This window comes from Cyprinus carpio, chromosome A20 (assembly GCF_018340385.1).
Source record: "Cyprinus carpio isolate SPL01 chromosome A20, ASM1834038v1, whole genome shotgun sequence".
In the NCBI taxonomy this organism is placed as follows: Eukaryota; Metazoa; Chordata; class Actinopteri; order Cypriniformes; family Cyprinidae; genus Cyprinus; species Cyprinus carpio.
Genome location: NC_056591.1, coordinates 13,600,715 through 13,617,347, shown reverse-complemented (window position 1 = coordinate 13,617,347; position 16,633 = coordinate 13,600,715). Strand labels below are relative to the sequence as shown.

The 16,633-nt window shown below is 38.0% G+C and overlaps 1 pseudogene; it reads left to right on the top strand.

Annotated features, from left to right (window-relative positions):
- Positions 1-13,925, top strand: part of LOC109084937 — a 70,910-nt pseudogene extending 56,985 nt beyond the window's left edge.
- The last annotated feature ends 2,708 nt before the right edge of the window (positions 13,926-16,633 follow it).

Below are 16,633 nucleotides of genomic sequence, written 5' to 3'. Positions count from 1 at the left end.
AAGGTCCAGTTTCTTCCAGATAAAAATCTCTGACCCAGACTATACCTAAGACATTGTGCTTTTTGTTCTGTTTCGGTTCCCGCTGCAGTTTGTCAATGAGCACAGTATTTTCAATTCGGAGAAACAAACCTAACGAGAAACAGTCCAACCTGAACGTGTCATTGTTTCAAATGCTGGCCACTGTATTACCATCTGGGACTGTTAAGCCCAATTTCAGAAACAGTAGAACCGTGCACTCAGCGAGAACCTAAAATAGAGCCAGCTCCTCCCTGCAGCAGGGAGAGGATGTAAAGGGGGTTACAACCACCCCATGCCTTTTCAATGGAGCTTTGCTTTAAGCTATTCTGCTTTCTCCTTTTGCTAAATAGTTAATTAGAGATGAACAAATATTGCAATTCTGAATGTAGTAAGCAGATAATTGTTTTCATGTTATCATATATGACTGATTTTAGCTGATTTTAAAACGTCAAGATTATTTTGTGTAAATGAATTCAAAATAGAACACTAAAAACCATGAAGCCCAACACATGAAATGCGATATATTTTCTATTTACCTATCTTATAATCTTTTACTTCAACAAGTGAATTTATGCATCCCAACTTAATTGTACAGTATGAAAATGGATATAAATTTTGAGATTTGCTACACATTCCATTCAATAGTAATTATTAAATTGTTAGTGTTGTTAAAAAGTGACAAATTGAGTGGTTAGTTAGATGACAGAAAAGGTAACCCAACTGAAAAAATGGGGGAAAATGAGCATGAAATATTAATACAAAATGATACATTTTATAAAAATCTTGAATATTGGCTGTTGAGAAACATCATGGTACCTATATGTTGTGAATTCCTGTATTTTATAAAACAAACTTACAGTAGTAGATTTGACATCTTGTGTTGTTTATTTGTCTTTTAAATTGCAGCTACAGTCATATCGAGTGAGCAGAATCCAGTCATCATCATTGCGGTGGTGGCGGTAGTGGTAGCCGGTACTATCATCCTGGTCTTCATGGTGTTTGGTTTCATCATAGGGAGAAGGTACGCTCTCGCGGCCCCCATTGACTCTCCGCTACTGTGAGTCTCATATGCTCTCTCAGTTTGCATTTCTGTCCCTCAAAGGCCACCATAGCTGTGGAGTTTCACACCCTCTCCCCACTTGCGTTGTGATGCACACCCACCCACCATCATGTTGTACACTGTGGGAATGTGACCTCTGATACATTTCCCCCCTCACAAGCTCATGCTGCTAGCATACACCCAGAATGGGATTCACAACTGCAGACCCTCCCTTCTCAATATCACCTGTTTTTACCTGTTTGTCATGACTGAACCTAGAACACCAGTGTTTTTCCATCTGAAGACTTCACTCATGGTGTTTGTCATATTACTGGAATAAACTAATTCTCATGAATCCTTCCCTAACACATATTGCTGTCCTGCATGTCCATCAACACTGAATGCTCTGAATGCTTTGGTGTTCCATATCAGTTAAATTCATTATGTTATTTCTAGAAATTCCAGAATGCAGATCACTTACTTATTCTTGATTTGTTTTTCCTAAATCTGTTCGTTCAAGCCATTCTGAAAGACAAATTGCCAGCACAAACACACACACACACACACACACACACACACACACACACACACACACACACACAATTAATCTAATTGATTAATTTATCTCCAAGCTTATAGCTTGGAACAGAACAGAACAGGAATTCATGGCATTTCTATTCCGTGTCAAGAAAAACATTCTGATTAACATTTCCAATTTCACCATTTCTTCAGGTTGAGCCAACATGTATTGCCCTCCATAGTCCTATTATGTTTGAAATCGTATGTTTGAAATCACTGCAGGCCTTTAATTAGTTTCTTTTTGTTCCCTTTGTAGACACTGTGGCTACAGTAAGGCCGATCAGGAAGGGGACGAGGAGCTCTACTTTCAATGTGAGTGCCAGCTTTCATCAGCTCATTATACACACGCTCATCAGTGGTGCTCATCCGAGCTCCTGGAGAACCGTCCTGCAGAGTTTAGTTCCAACTCTAATCAAACACCTGAACCAGCTAATCAAGGTCTTCGGGCTCACGCTTGAAAATTACAGGCAGGTGTGTTAAAGCCAGGACTGGAACTTAAACTTTACAGGAGGGGAGGAGCAGGACTGAGCCATGCTGTACATCATTGATCATGTTCTGGTCAACCATTACAGCTGTGCCTTCTCATGAAATATCTAGAACCTTTCCTTTAAATCCTCATATACAGAGTTAATTTTTAGGTTAATGCTTTCAGCTAGCGATAAGAGGTAGGATTATGTACCAACATCGAAACTCTGGTCAATAATTCTTTTCATGTTATGCTCGATAATTGAAAAACGGACTGTTGTTAATAGGGGCTGAAACGATTTAGTCGACATTATTGACAATGTTGAAAAGAAAAAAATTGTCTACAAAAATTTTCTGTTGTCGATGTAGTCGTTTGATCTCATATGACCTAATGTAAGAGCCTGCAATAACACCGCTTTACCACAATACCGCAATACAACAACACTGTAATTCAGCTCTCCTGATGCAAATCAAGAGAAACGCAGCCAAACCTGAGGCTGCTGAGCAGCATTTGGATGAATATGTAAATATATACTGCACGCTAACAAAATAAACACATCAAAAACTGACAGTAGTGAGAAAGCAGCAGTTTAAAATGCATCTGAGTACAACGATGTGGATGTTTGCACGAGCTCTGCAGTTCAGTACTCCAGTAAAGTTCAGTCACGTCACGTCACGTTTATTTATATAGTACTTAATGCAATAGATAACCTTAAATCAAGCAGCGTTACAGTATTATTAAACATGAAAAACTTTCAGTTAGAATTACAACTTGATTTTCTGTTATAAAGCAGCTCTCCAGTGTGGAGCTAGCAAATGATAAAATATTTTTTTTTATTAGTGGGGGGGGGGGAACATTTCATTAAATTTATAATTTGGTTTGCAGAGATCAAATTGTGAATATTAGTTTATCCCAAAATAAAATGTCTTATCACCTAACCTTTATTTTATTTCTTATCCATATGACTTACAAAAAGATATTTTAGGCAGAATGATGTGTCATTCAGCTACTTTTTCATATAGCTAATTAAATGGTGAATAAGAGAGTTGCTCTGCCATCTCATTTTGTGTGCCAAATATATTTATTTGTATAAATTAATTGTATAACCGTAATTACATACAATGACTTTCAAAAGCTGAAGTGATTACTGTAATTTATTTGTTAGAATATGTAAACTCAATATTTTAACTAATTGCAAAAGCTGAATATCAGTAAATGTCTACCGATCAGTCAGCGAAATAACTGATGATTTGTCGATTAATCATTCTAATAATTGTTAGATTAATCGATTATCAAAATAATCGTTTGTTGCAGCCCTAGTTATTAATCTATACCAGTGTCATTTTAAAAGTATTTATACAGTTTTATAGTTTTTATTAATATTTTAAATTTGCTTGTATTTTTCATATTTTCAGTTTTCATTTTTGTTTATTTTTTAGTAAATTGTAGTGCTTTTTTTAAATATTATTTATTGTCTTTTTTTTTGTTGTTGTTTGTTTCAGTTCTGTTTAAGTTTAATTTTTTTTTTTTTTAGTGGCTTCAAGTTGCATTTTTTCAGTTGGTTGCACCTTTGAATACTTAGAAGTTTCAACTATGTATATAAATATAAATATAAATATAAATATAAATATAATAGTATAATTACATAATATAATAGGGTTTGCACCATCCAGCTGACTTTTGCAGACAATTTTTGCTGACTTTTGACCGCTTCAGGGGTTTCTTAAAACTACTACAGATCAAACTTTTGCATTTTTATATCTCCACCCACAGACAGTTGGATAAACGCCAAACACCGCAGCCCTTTTTCTCTGCTTTCTCTAGTCACATAACTTCGATTTCACAAATGTTTTTCTCCTGCATTGACAGCCAAGTTTTATTAAAAACCCCTCTTTTCAGCTGTGAATTTTCTCTTAAGTAGCAGTATAATAAGTAGTATAATGAGCCTGATCTGTACTACTTTGTTAAAAAAAATACAATACAATAAAATTTACACTAAAACCTATTGTTAGATGGACTTCTATTAAAGAGATGAGAAAGAGAATCCATTACACATTTTTTCCCCCTTAAAAACCAGTGTTAAAACAATTTTGTCTAGGTCCACCAATAACTGTATGGACCTACAGCTGATGCTCTGAACTGTTACATAATCACTTAATATTCAAGATTCAAGATTTTTTATTTGTCACATACACAATTATAGAGCATATATAACCAGCAGTGAAATGTGAGTCAGGTCCGCTTCATGGACAGTGCAATTATAAAAGAATACAACACAGATGAAAATATACATAAAATATAGCTATGAAAGAATGAAATAAAAGTAAACAATAAAAATATAAGAATAAAATATAAAAATATATAAAGAGATGTATACTGTAGAGATACTTAAATATATAGTGGAAAATAATGTGCATGAAAGTAAACTGTAGTCTTAAATAATAAGATACACAGGCTGTACAAGAGGCAAATGTGCAAACAGGTTGACACTTACAGTATGTCAATGTGAGGTAGTGAATGATGAATGTCTTACTGATAAAAGTGAATATTAAATTATATACATGGACTATTAATATTAATACATGTCTAGCATCACCTTGTGGTGTAACAGTAGGCCATAATCCTACAGAAACATGCCCTCAACTCCCGATCTTCATCTAAAGAGAGCTTCCAGAGCTGTCAGTTTTAAGATATTCCTTTAGGTGGTTGACTTCTTTGGATTCTGAACCCTTGCACCCAGGCCTCTCGGCCAGTAAGATGTTTTCTCTCAGCAGTCCTTAATGAATCCCCTGGAGATATCACTGGCGACGGCCTCCTAGACTTGCTCTGCTAATGATCAGTGCTGTAGGCAAACTGCTGATTTGGAAACAAAGGTTCAAGGTGGCACAGCTTGCTTTTACAGGGGCAGCTCAACCTTAGTAGTGTTCTTGCCCACACGCTAAGGCTTACAGCTTGCCATATTCTCGCCGCTGCGCAGCCCTGCCAAAAACAGCACCAGACACTACAGACAACATCTGCTTATAAAGAGAACCTGCTCAGCTACGCAAAAGCACAATATGCTGGCTGGTTTGACAAAAGGCAGATAAGGCATGCACCATTCTCGTATGCCCAATTTGTTGCTCGTGTTGTGCGCGGGCAACAGTGATAAACACATTCTATCAGATTTACTGACAGCTTAGATGGACGAAGCAATTATAGCAAGCAAGAAGAAGGGAAATATCAGCTGTCGTTGCATATGACTGGAGCACAGTTTGCATATGTCATCGTGTAGTCCGACACGGCCGTGAAGGAGCTGGGGGATATTAGGAAAAAGCTCTCTCCCTGTTCCTCAGCATTGCTTTTGTTACAAATTAGTTTATTTAATTACTCGTTAGCAACAGTCCATTTTAGTCGTTTTCATCCCAGCGTGATGTAGCCTATTAGTTTTTGCATCTCATTAAATGGAGCTTAATGTTGAAGTTGACAGGTAGCAATGTATTTATAGGATTTGATTAGATTTAAAAAAATTGGTTGAACACATTAATTGGGCCTAAAGTGTTTGCGTATGGATAAAAGAAAGTCAAATATTGCTAACTGGGCTTTTTAAATATATTTATATAACTATGTTTTTATTAATTGTAATTCATAAAAAATAATTATTAACATTGTTAATTTATTATTAACAATACAATTCATATGTATTACTAATTATTAACAATAATACAATTAATGATTTAGGTATTACTATGAATTATTAATTAATCAGTATTATTGTTATTCATAATAACAATTTATTAAATACAATCATAATAATAATGAATAATGTTAATTAATAATAATACTTAATTTTTTTTAATGTTGTTGATTTTAATATTATATTTTATATTTTTATTTTTTATTATTAAACAATAAAAATAGTTTTTACAATGAATAATTAATTCCATGAATGACATTAAAAAATACTCAATCTTAACATTGATAGCTGTTAATAGTATTAATGTGAAGAAGTAGAAGAATAGTCTAATTGTGTTTGTTTCATGGTCATACGCAGTGAAATGTTCTTTCTCGGCATTCAGACTAATAGTTCAGTCTTGTGAAACCCATTATCCAGTGAGTGACAGCTACGAATGTTGCTGCCATGCTGTACCACTAATACACCTTCGGCTCCATTGTGAGAAGGTTAACAAGAAAATGTAATAGCGCTTTCATGAAATATATGGGAAAAATAAAAGCATAGCTTTTATTATTTGATGAAAGAGACCTTTTGACATGCTATCTTCCATCACAGTGTGCTGTTTAGCCCACACCCCCGTGTCTCTACCCTCCATTAATCGCATCATTCCATCAAGGGCTCTGTGTGTGTGAGTGTGGCATCCATATTTAATCGTAACAGTAATCCTCTTACCCTTCTACAGTTAAATTTCCAGGCACCAAAACATACATTGACCCTGAAACCTACGAAGACCCAAACAGGGCTGTCCATCAGTTCGCAAAGGAGCTGGATGCCTCTTGCATTAAGATTGAGAGGGTTATCGGCGCAGGTGAGCTCTTCCCTTGTCTTCTCCGCTGCCTCGCTTTAGTCACACCACCTCTCTCATTTATCACAAGTGACAACCAAATATTTACACTCTCGATAGCGGCCGGAGCATCTCTCCAGCCCCTGTTATTGATAGTGCTGCTGTAGGATTGGTTTATAATATATAGTGTCTTCTCCTAAGGCCAGGATACTCATAAAGCATTGCCATTGATGTATTTGCTGCCGCAACTCTTTGAGTTACAAACCGCATAAGTGTGTTAGAGTGTCCTCTATATAGCATATCCAATTATCTGCTCTCTTGGTTGCACTCCCCTGTGTACAGATGCATGGCATCATATAATGCTGAATCCTGCTGCTAGTGTGGGTGACTGATATGTATTAAGCAGCACAGGTATAGGTAACGGTGTCAAAATGTGCCCGGAGATCTCTGGAACTCAGCTTGCGGGTGGTTGTGTGCTTCACAGGAGAGTTTGGAGAGGTGTGCAGTGGACGACTGAAGCTGCCGGGAAAGAGGGATGTGTCGGGTGCCATAAAAACGCTGAAAGTAGGCTACACTGAAAAACAAAGGCGGGACTTCCTGTGCGAGAGCCAGCATAATGGGCCAGTTTGATCACCCCGAATGTGGTCCATCTGGAGGGTGTCGTCACCAGAGGTGAATTCAACCTTTTAGTGTACTTCAAATTTTAAAAGTATATTTTTTTTTTAAAAACTGTACATGCAGATAAAATATTATTAATGAAATAAAAAGCCTCTTAAGTGTGTTTAAGTTCACTTCATGACCGTTTCTCGACATCCTTAAGTACACTTTTACAGTACACTTACAAGTACATTTTGTAATAATATCAAATTGAAAGTTTTACTGTAAAGCACAACAACAATGCTTTAAAATGCACTTTAAAGTACATTTATTTTGATTGTTGACAAACATACTAAAACAGATGTACAGCACTTTGTAATAATTTGCACTGTAGTGTTATTTGGTATTATATTTAAAGTAAAATATTTTAGCGTACTAAACTGCAGCTTAATTACAAATGTCTAATCACAAATATATTTAAATACATGACACGCTATTTTAATAACAGTTACATTAGTTACATTAAGTATATTTTAATTTACCATAAATGCTTGTCAGTACACATAAACAAAATAATTAAAAATGTAAAGAAAAAATAAAAGATGCACTTAAATCCTAGTTTAAAAAAAGCACTGTAATGTTTAATGGATCAAATAATCACAGTAATGTTGATTACTTTTACCAATGCATTTAATATGAATTTAAAGTATAATTTTTCATTTAATTACATTTAGAGTGAGTCATTGTCAGCAATATATGCTGAAGTGTATTCCTTTTCACAAAGGTTGGGTCAAGAAATGAATGGTTGGTTGCAAAATTAAATATCTAAACACACATCAAAAATGACAAGGCCAACTGTAGTCCGATGAATGACGTGATCTAAATCTGTTAATCTGACTTTGCAAAACCAGACTGGTGCGATTTCAGTCAGACTAAAGTGGTTGTTTACGTGACATTTAAACAAGACAAATCATTGTTTCAGTCCGACTGAAACTGAACTTTTAAAGCATACTATAATCTTCTAAACTTCTAAAGAGAGTTATGACTTACCGTAAGCTCAGTTGTGAAGTCATATTGTTATGATTTGATCTTGTAATTTGGATAATATTATTTGTGGCTCAGGGTCGTTTATTATTATTTTTGGAGAGCGTACACTCTTTATAAAAAAGCCCCACCGACAGACTAAAGAGAATCCAGTGTTGTAGAATTTTCTGTGAATTGTTTCTCATTACTGCTTTTATACAGTGTGTGTTGGCCGCACTTCACTTTAATGGAGTCTGTTCTTTGCTCTTTCAGGAAAACCAGTCATGATAGTAATTGAATACATGGAAAATGGCTCATAGAATGCAGTCCTCAGGTACGTATAAACCACCCTAGAAAAATCTGGTCAGTGAATACAATATCTTGTCTGTTCTGTTCATACACCCACTGCGATTTACCATTTCATTGCTTCAATTCTCATGCCGTAGTTACTGTCCAGCGGCGCGCCCCCTTGGTGGTTGGAGTGTGTGTGTCTGTTGTGTGCTGGTGATGGATAGACAACGTTTCTCTGTTTTTGTGCTTGCACAGAAACACATGATGGGCAGTTCACTGTGATTCAGTTGGTGGGAATGCGCGCGGCGCGCATCTGCGGCCGCATGATGAGATACGGCTCTCAGACCTGGGCTACGGGCCATCGCGATCTGGCGGCGCGAAACATCCTTGTCAACAGCAATCTCGTATGTAAAGTGGGTCTGACTTTCGGCCTGTCCAGAGTGATTGACGACGATCCCGAAGCTGTCTACACAACGACGGTGTGAGTCAATTAAACCACTGTCTCATCGTACCTGCCTTGGAAGCCCACGGCGCTCTCAGAATAAACAAATCAATCCGTGCATCAGATAGGAGTACAAATATAGATACTGTCTGTGCTGCATTGTGATGCTAGAATGTTACTGAACATCAATACAGTGCTCTCTAACTCTTCTCAGAAGTCAGAAGTCAGAAAAAGCTTTGTTACCAAGTAGCGTTTACACACACAAGGAATTTGAAGGATTCTCTGGTTGACGGGAGAGTGTAGTGATTGCGAATTTTACTCCACAGGGTGGAAAGATCCCAGTTCGGTGGACACAGCAATGGAAGCCATCCCAGTATCGAAAATTCACATCAGCTAGTGATGTATGGAGCTACGGGATTCCATGTGGGAGGTCATGGTCCTACGGGATGACGACCTTATTGGGACATGTCCAATCAAGATGTAAGTTTTCTTTTTTTGTACAGATGAATGTTTTGTACATCAATCAAATGGTTTCTGAATCAAATATAACATAATATATAAAATATAAGATAATAGAAAAACCAGTAGAAAAATGTATATATAAAATTACATAGTTAAAAAAAATATATAAAAAAGTATTTACATACAATTTAAAAATGTACTAACTCCCTGTATTAGTTATTTATTTTTTGATTTACTCGAATTATTTTAAATCATGGCTTATAATCAGTTTCCACTAAATCATCAGGAAACCAATCATCATCACAATAATCCATCTTCACTGCGCCAGTGAATCAAGGCATAGGTTGGTTCTGTGATCAATCTTGTTTTAAAATTCCTTCTACATGAATTCATCGTTTTTTTAATGCAAGCATTCATTATATATTTGATCAGTTTCAAAAAATGTTTCGCATGCGGTGTTAATTAAAAAGTCGAAAGATTAAATTCTTTCCACAGTCCTTCAAACTTCTTCAAGGCACTTTCGAAGAAAAAGAAAAGGACAAGTATCTTATTCTTTCAGCTTACTGTATCGTCTTGTAAAACCACAGCTTTGCACCAAAAGGGCCTGTTTTTTTTTAACTGCGGCGAACAGAATCTGTCGAGGTATTCAAGTATTAGGACAGTTAAGCACGTCTGACTAATTTGAATTTTCTAGCTGGATTCTCCAACACAGGTGTCAGCAAGTGACCTTGTTTTAATGATGACATTGAGGTAAAAAGGTTTTTTTTAAATGGAATCTGCGGAAAACGAATAGTGTTTTGCGTGTGTAGAAATTCCTTTTTGTATTCTGCTACACTTTTCAACACTTTATAATGAAGAAATTGATAATGCGAAGCCAAAGTCAGTCATTAGCAGAGGTCCAGTCAATTCCTATGATAGGTCTGCTTGAAGGCCATGCACAATCCCCTTCTGAGTGTGATCGCCACAGAGCCTCAGCACTTTCTGACGGGCTCGAGAATTTGCTTGGTCTCAAAGAGAATTGGGACAGCCAATAGTGCCGTCATCATTCTGATCACCATGACGTGCATGGTTGCAAGTTGAGAGCGGATTGAACTTCAGATATGGTCACTGGCGTTAACGAGATGTATGAGGGGACAAGTGGCAGTGTTGTTAATCTGCCGCTGTATGATAGGCAATGTCTTGTGTCCGCTGCAACTTGTTAGGCGATTCTTTGGTCAAAAATACACAAGCTTGAAACAGCCTCAGAGAAGGGTAACCAACCTTATTCATGGAGGACTAATGAGGACTTATTAATTCTCTGCTCACTAAGTGAACGTTAGCTCTCCATGGTGAGTGAATTAGCTTGTATCAATCTTAAATGGTATTGTATTTTGTTGCGATTAACACATTGGAATCGGTGGAGTCTTGCTACTTGTCAGGCTCAACGGTCAGATGTTTTTATTACCCTTGGCGAGGGGGAGGCGACAAAACTCCGTGAGGGCTGCTACAATAAGAAGGCAATATTTACATTTCTTCAACTCTTTTCTGTTTTGACACTTTGCTTCCGTAGCTCGAGTCTTGGTTTGGAGATGACATGTACAAAGAATCTAGCAGATGAGGATTTGCGGGAAATAACAGTCTGCTTCTACTATTCCTTGGGAGTAGAGACGGGGGAAAAATCATAGATCTGGGACAAAGCTTTTCTCGGTCGGTTTAGTCAACTCAGATATAAGTATAATCCTATCAGTTTAGCGCTGCTAGTTGTTCCATTCACATTTCTGAAAAGTCTCGTATGACTCCTTATAGCTGCATTTGTTTTTATTAAAATACAGTTAAAAACCGATCATATTGTGTTCTGGAATACAACAATTAAATTGTTTTCCATTTTTAAAATGTTAATTTATTCCTGTTGAGGCCAAAGTTGAATTGTCAGTAGCCATTACACTGTCTTCGGGTGTCACATAATCCTTCAGAAATCATTCTATAGATTATCGCAATGTTGAAACACACATTGTGCTGCTTAATATTAGATTTTTTTTTCTCCAGGGATACACTGTATCAAATTCAAAAGCACAGCATTTATTTGAAATAGATTTTTTTAGCGCATGTCATTTTGAATTTAATGCCTCCTTTACGGTGAAAAAAAGAATTGATGTCTTTAAAAAAATTATTAAAACCAAACTTTGAATGGTATGTATATTAGTGTTAAACATAAACTCTTAGGCCCAGCATGCTGATTGGGAGTAAGCAGAACATGTAGGTTTTATTGTTTTATGGTACCTTTACATTCTTAACCTCCAAAATTGTGGAAGTAGTAATCTGCACCACAACCCACGTGACAACATGCGTTCATTCTTTGGTTTTAAACCGTAAACTGTTAGCTAGTTGTATTTACATAAGACTCATGATAGTAGCCCAGGTCACAAAGCCAGCTGTTGAGCCGACGGCTCTTTTAGTGCACTTGTCGTCATTCACATTCCAGTTTTGGCAGTGCCCTTATTTATTGCACTCGGGCTCCCTCTATAGTAATCAGTGCGCAAGAATAATCACCTCTGGTTAGCACCTATTCCTCTTTTGTAGTTTGTATACTGGAGGTTACACCACAACAGATTTATCCAGCCAAAGCTGCTGGCTTATTTTAGGTCCTGATTAAAGGAATGAGGCAAATGGAGAGCTGGGAGTTGCAGGCAGGGCTTTGTGTGGCATTTCGTTTGTGTAATGGCCTCGCTACTTGTTTTTTCCGTTGCTGTTTTGTATCTCTGTCTCGCTAAAGCCTGTTGGTTGTTCCTTTCAGGCGACTGTTTATAATTTTTCCTCTCGCCTCGGCCTCTTGCAGGTCATAAAGGCCTACAGAGGAGGGATAACGTCTTCCCGCCCCCGATCGGACTAGCAGCCTCGTTGGGGCTTCATGTAGCCCTGCCTCCTGTTGGTCACCTAGCTGGCAGACGGGCATTTCCCCGTGGGGTTCACCCCTGAGGCACTGCATCCACAGAGAATCAGCATCGTCGGCATACCTTGACGGGAGATGCACTCCGAAAGCCTAACACCATTAAAAACACCAATGGGAACCTGTACGAGTGAGGACGCCCCATTCAGCATTTTTTTTTTTTTTTACGGCCCGCAATGATCCACTCTGCTCAAGGAAAAATGATGCTGTTCACAGACCAGCGTTTGCTTGTACGACGCATGACAAGTCGCGTTATGGTTTATACTCCTGCACAATACCCTGCAGTTTCTTTTGAGCCCTTTTATAGGTTCACGAGTAAATTTGGTGAACAATTCTATACCGTCCGGCAATTGATTTAATCTGCTAGGGATTATTGATGAAAAAATCAAGCTAACGGGGATCAATAAAGTGATACCCACATGACCGCCGGCCTTCATGTTCGATAACAAGGACTTTAAATCAATGTCATAATGAGTGTTTGAGGACTTTAAAAGCCTTGTGGGAACTCCCGTCCCCAGTGTGGTAGTAGCAGAGGAAGTGTGTGTTTTACAGTGTCATACTGATCTGTGTCTCACACTGAAGATATGACTTTTCAACTTGGAAAAGCCCTTGGTCCACCTAAAACATCTTTACAAGTAATGCAAAGAAACAGCAGTTCGCCTAAATAACTATAATACAATAAAACCATGTGTCGTTGTCTGGAATGTTAGTTAGGGTTGGAACAAAAACCAATATCAGTGAGATTCAGATTCTCAGTTTCAATATGCTACACGAATCTTATGCATTGAAAAACCTATATTTAAAAAATGTTTTAATTAACAAATTAAACTGATAAACAATGTCATGTTAGCATGCAAAATATTTCTCAATTAAGTAAAGATTCCAGTTTTCAGCTTAAAGTTGTAATGTATTGACTAGACACTTATTAAAACCAGTAGAACAGATTAAAAATGGAAGGATGCAGACCAAGGTTTGTCTTATTATTATCATGATAATTTTATGATTATTAGTTATTAAATATTATTATTTAATAACCCTGTATCAACTAGAAACATTTAGTTTATAAAACAAAATAAACAAAATAAACACAAAGTATATCAAATCTTTATATAAAAACTATTGACATTATGGCATGGACTATCCTGCCTTCTTTACCATATAATCCATGCAAGGCATGAAGGATAAGATAGATAGATAGATAGCTTAGATAGATTAAATAGATAGATAGATAGATGATTAGTTAATTATTTTTTTACTTTTTCAGGAACAGACGAAGGCTCAAGACAGACAGACAGATACATACATACATACATACATATATACTTTTGCCATAAAAGGTCAACTGAGGACAGTATCATATACCAGTACCTAAAAATAATGGTTCTGTGCCTACATAACATTCATATTTGTCTCTTCCTTTTCCTTAGACCAATAAGGCCCACTGCTTGACCGAAACAATCCAGATTTCAACTCTTGTACGATTGGCAGTGAGGGTTGGACGCCTCCAGATGGCGCGATACGTGGACCGAATTCACAGCTGCGGGTACAGCTCGCTCGAATCTGTCGCTAGAATGCACATCGAGTAAGAGCGCTGTGATATGATCTTCTTGCACACTGCCACACTCTATAGAAATGCATGATCTTTCTAGGATAATTTGCCCTCAGCTCTCATCACAATACGATCACCAGACATTTGCGCTGCTGTTTAGATCCGATCTCTTTGATATAATCAGACCATCGTGTTGTGTTTAATATGGCCTTTCTCAGTTTCCTTTTGCATAGGTAATGAAATACCTCTCGGGTTTCACATGCATCATTGCTGTGATTTATGAGACGTGTGTTTTGCTTTGGGATGTTAAATTAGTTTGGGAATCTCCTTGTGTGGGCCATCAGAAAAGCTAGGAGCAGTAGACAGACTATGAGAGTCCAGATGCTACTCTTCACGGGACGAGAGAAGCTCGAGTGCGCAATGCACGAACGCGCGTCTGCTCAGCGCTCCCCCCGAACGATGAACCAGAACTCTCAGCACGGAGCACAGCCGCAAAGTGTGTGACACAGCAAAATAAAACAAAAAAAATACAACAAAAAACTCATCGACAAGAAAAAAAAAACATTCTGTCTTTTTTAACCTCCAAGAAACTGACAGAACAGGAAATAATTCTTTGTTATTTCGGCGAAGGATTTGGCGATAGCGTGCTGGAAACCACCGAGATGTGACGGAGACAGGAAAAATGCAAACGGCAAGAGGGAGGACGAGAAGAGAGGGAGAGAATCTGAAACAGACGTGAATCCGGATGCTCTAAAGAACTCATCGCGTGATTGAGATGGAGCATTCTAAGGGATTTTTAGTGCTTTGTATGGACTGTCTGTATCGTTCACAAAAAAGTTTGATTGGCTCATAGATTGCTATAAAGTTCATGATGTCCTTTTTTAAATAAGGGGTGAATACAAAATAAGCAAAATCCAGTCACTAGGAGGGATAGAAGATTTCGCTACTGTGAGTCAATTTAGGATATTTGGTTTGTAATATCCACACAAGGGGCAGGTGGGACGTTACTCTTTGCACGATTGATTGTGTTAGGTGTTTTCTCGGATTGTGTTACGAACTGACAAACAGGGTAAAATGGCTCTTGGAATGAGAAAGCGTGACCGAAACCAGAGCGTGAAAAGTCGACAGAGGAGCGGGTTGTCCTCCAGCCCGCACTAATCTACATGACGCTTCTCAAGAGAAGCATTGCCGAGAGTCAGGCCGACCTGGTCTTTTTATATCGAGCAGAAATATACACTGCTCGGTCACGTCAAGCTTCCTGAGAGTGGCTGGTTGTGTTTAAGAACCGCCTGAGAGATGTTAGGTCTATTTATGATCCTACATGACAATTAGATGTGAAATTAGTACAAGAGAATGGGTAAAACTGCAGGTGGCGTGTTTTTTTTTTTTATGTAAGAATATACAGTGGCAATAGTCTTGTATATTGACCACCATGAATGGATTTATCAGTGCTGTTGTTGAATGTGTACTTGTTATTACTGATATGACTTACCATAAAACGTTTCCATAAAGATGGAAAAATGAAAAAAAAAAAAAAAAAAGGTTAGGCATTTGATTATTGTTTTAAGCCACTTTACATGTTTTGTCCGTATCAGTTGGTTCATAGCAGGTGACTGACGTTAAAACATACAATGTTGTGGTGTCAAGGAGTATACTGCTTTTGAAAACAAGTCAATATTGTATATTTTTAGGTAATAGATTCTTTGTGCAATCACAGCTAAGTTGGGCAAGGGACTGACTAATAATGGAGCAGAATTTGAGGTGCGCTGTATAGACTTTACTCACGTACTGTGGAAATCAGCAGCAGTGCTGTGAAACTTTGATTCAAAGCGCGTTGGTGAATGTAATACAAGGATCTCTCACCAGGACGGCGCGTTTCGTTGTGGTTCTTCCACCTTTGTTGTGCTGAGCTCAAAGATGAGGTTTACACTGCAGTATTGTAGTTGCCATAAAAGCCATTGTCGACACTCTTCAACTGAATGTGTTAATGACAATTAAAGCGCTTACGCATTTTGTAGTGTAAGTACTTTGAGGGAGTGCCTGACTAGACCCTTTTCGGACTTGCTTTAATGGGCTTTGCCACAAAAACTCTACCATTACACAGTTTTGTTTATTTACTGAGCAAACCTTAATGTGACACTATTTTAAACGCCACACAACACGTTTTCATTATTGCTGGGGAACCCAATGCAATTGTTAACCTCAAACCCAGCGTGCCAACAGTTGGCATTTTTCTTATAGAAGAACGCGAAATGTGGAGCCGTTGGAGCGCAGCACATCATGGAGGATTTAGCTAAAAGTTTTGGTTTTGCTTCCAAAAACGCATCATTTACGATGCGTCCTACATGTGAACCAGCTGGTTTGTAGTGTGCGTCTCTATCGGTCCATAGAGTACCCTGGTTAGATGCCAATCATCTGCTCACCTAAATCCTTCCCTCTCGCTAAACTCAGGCATTGAGCACACGCAAAGGCCTGTTGAATTGAATGCGGGCGGGAAAGGCTATCGGTCAGCAACATAGTAAAATTCCGAGCTTCGTAAGCAGATGCAGCACACTCAGATCAGCCTCCCGGCACGCTCTGATCTCACAACGGGACTATGGGGGACCCCCTCGCAGGCCACATCTATCCCTCTCCAGTTCAGATCCGGGGCCCCTGGGAGCAGCAATTTGAGCCAATTTGAGATTAAACGCTCGATCAATCAATCCCACATTGATGGCCAAACCGTACGGTTCAATGGACAGAATC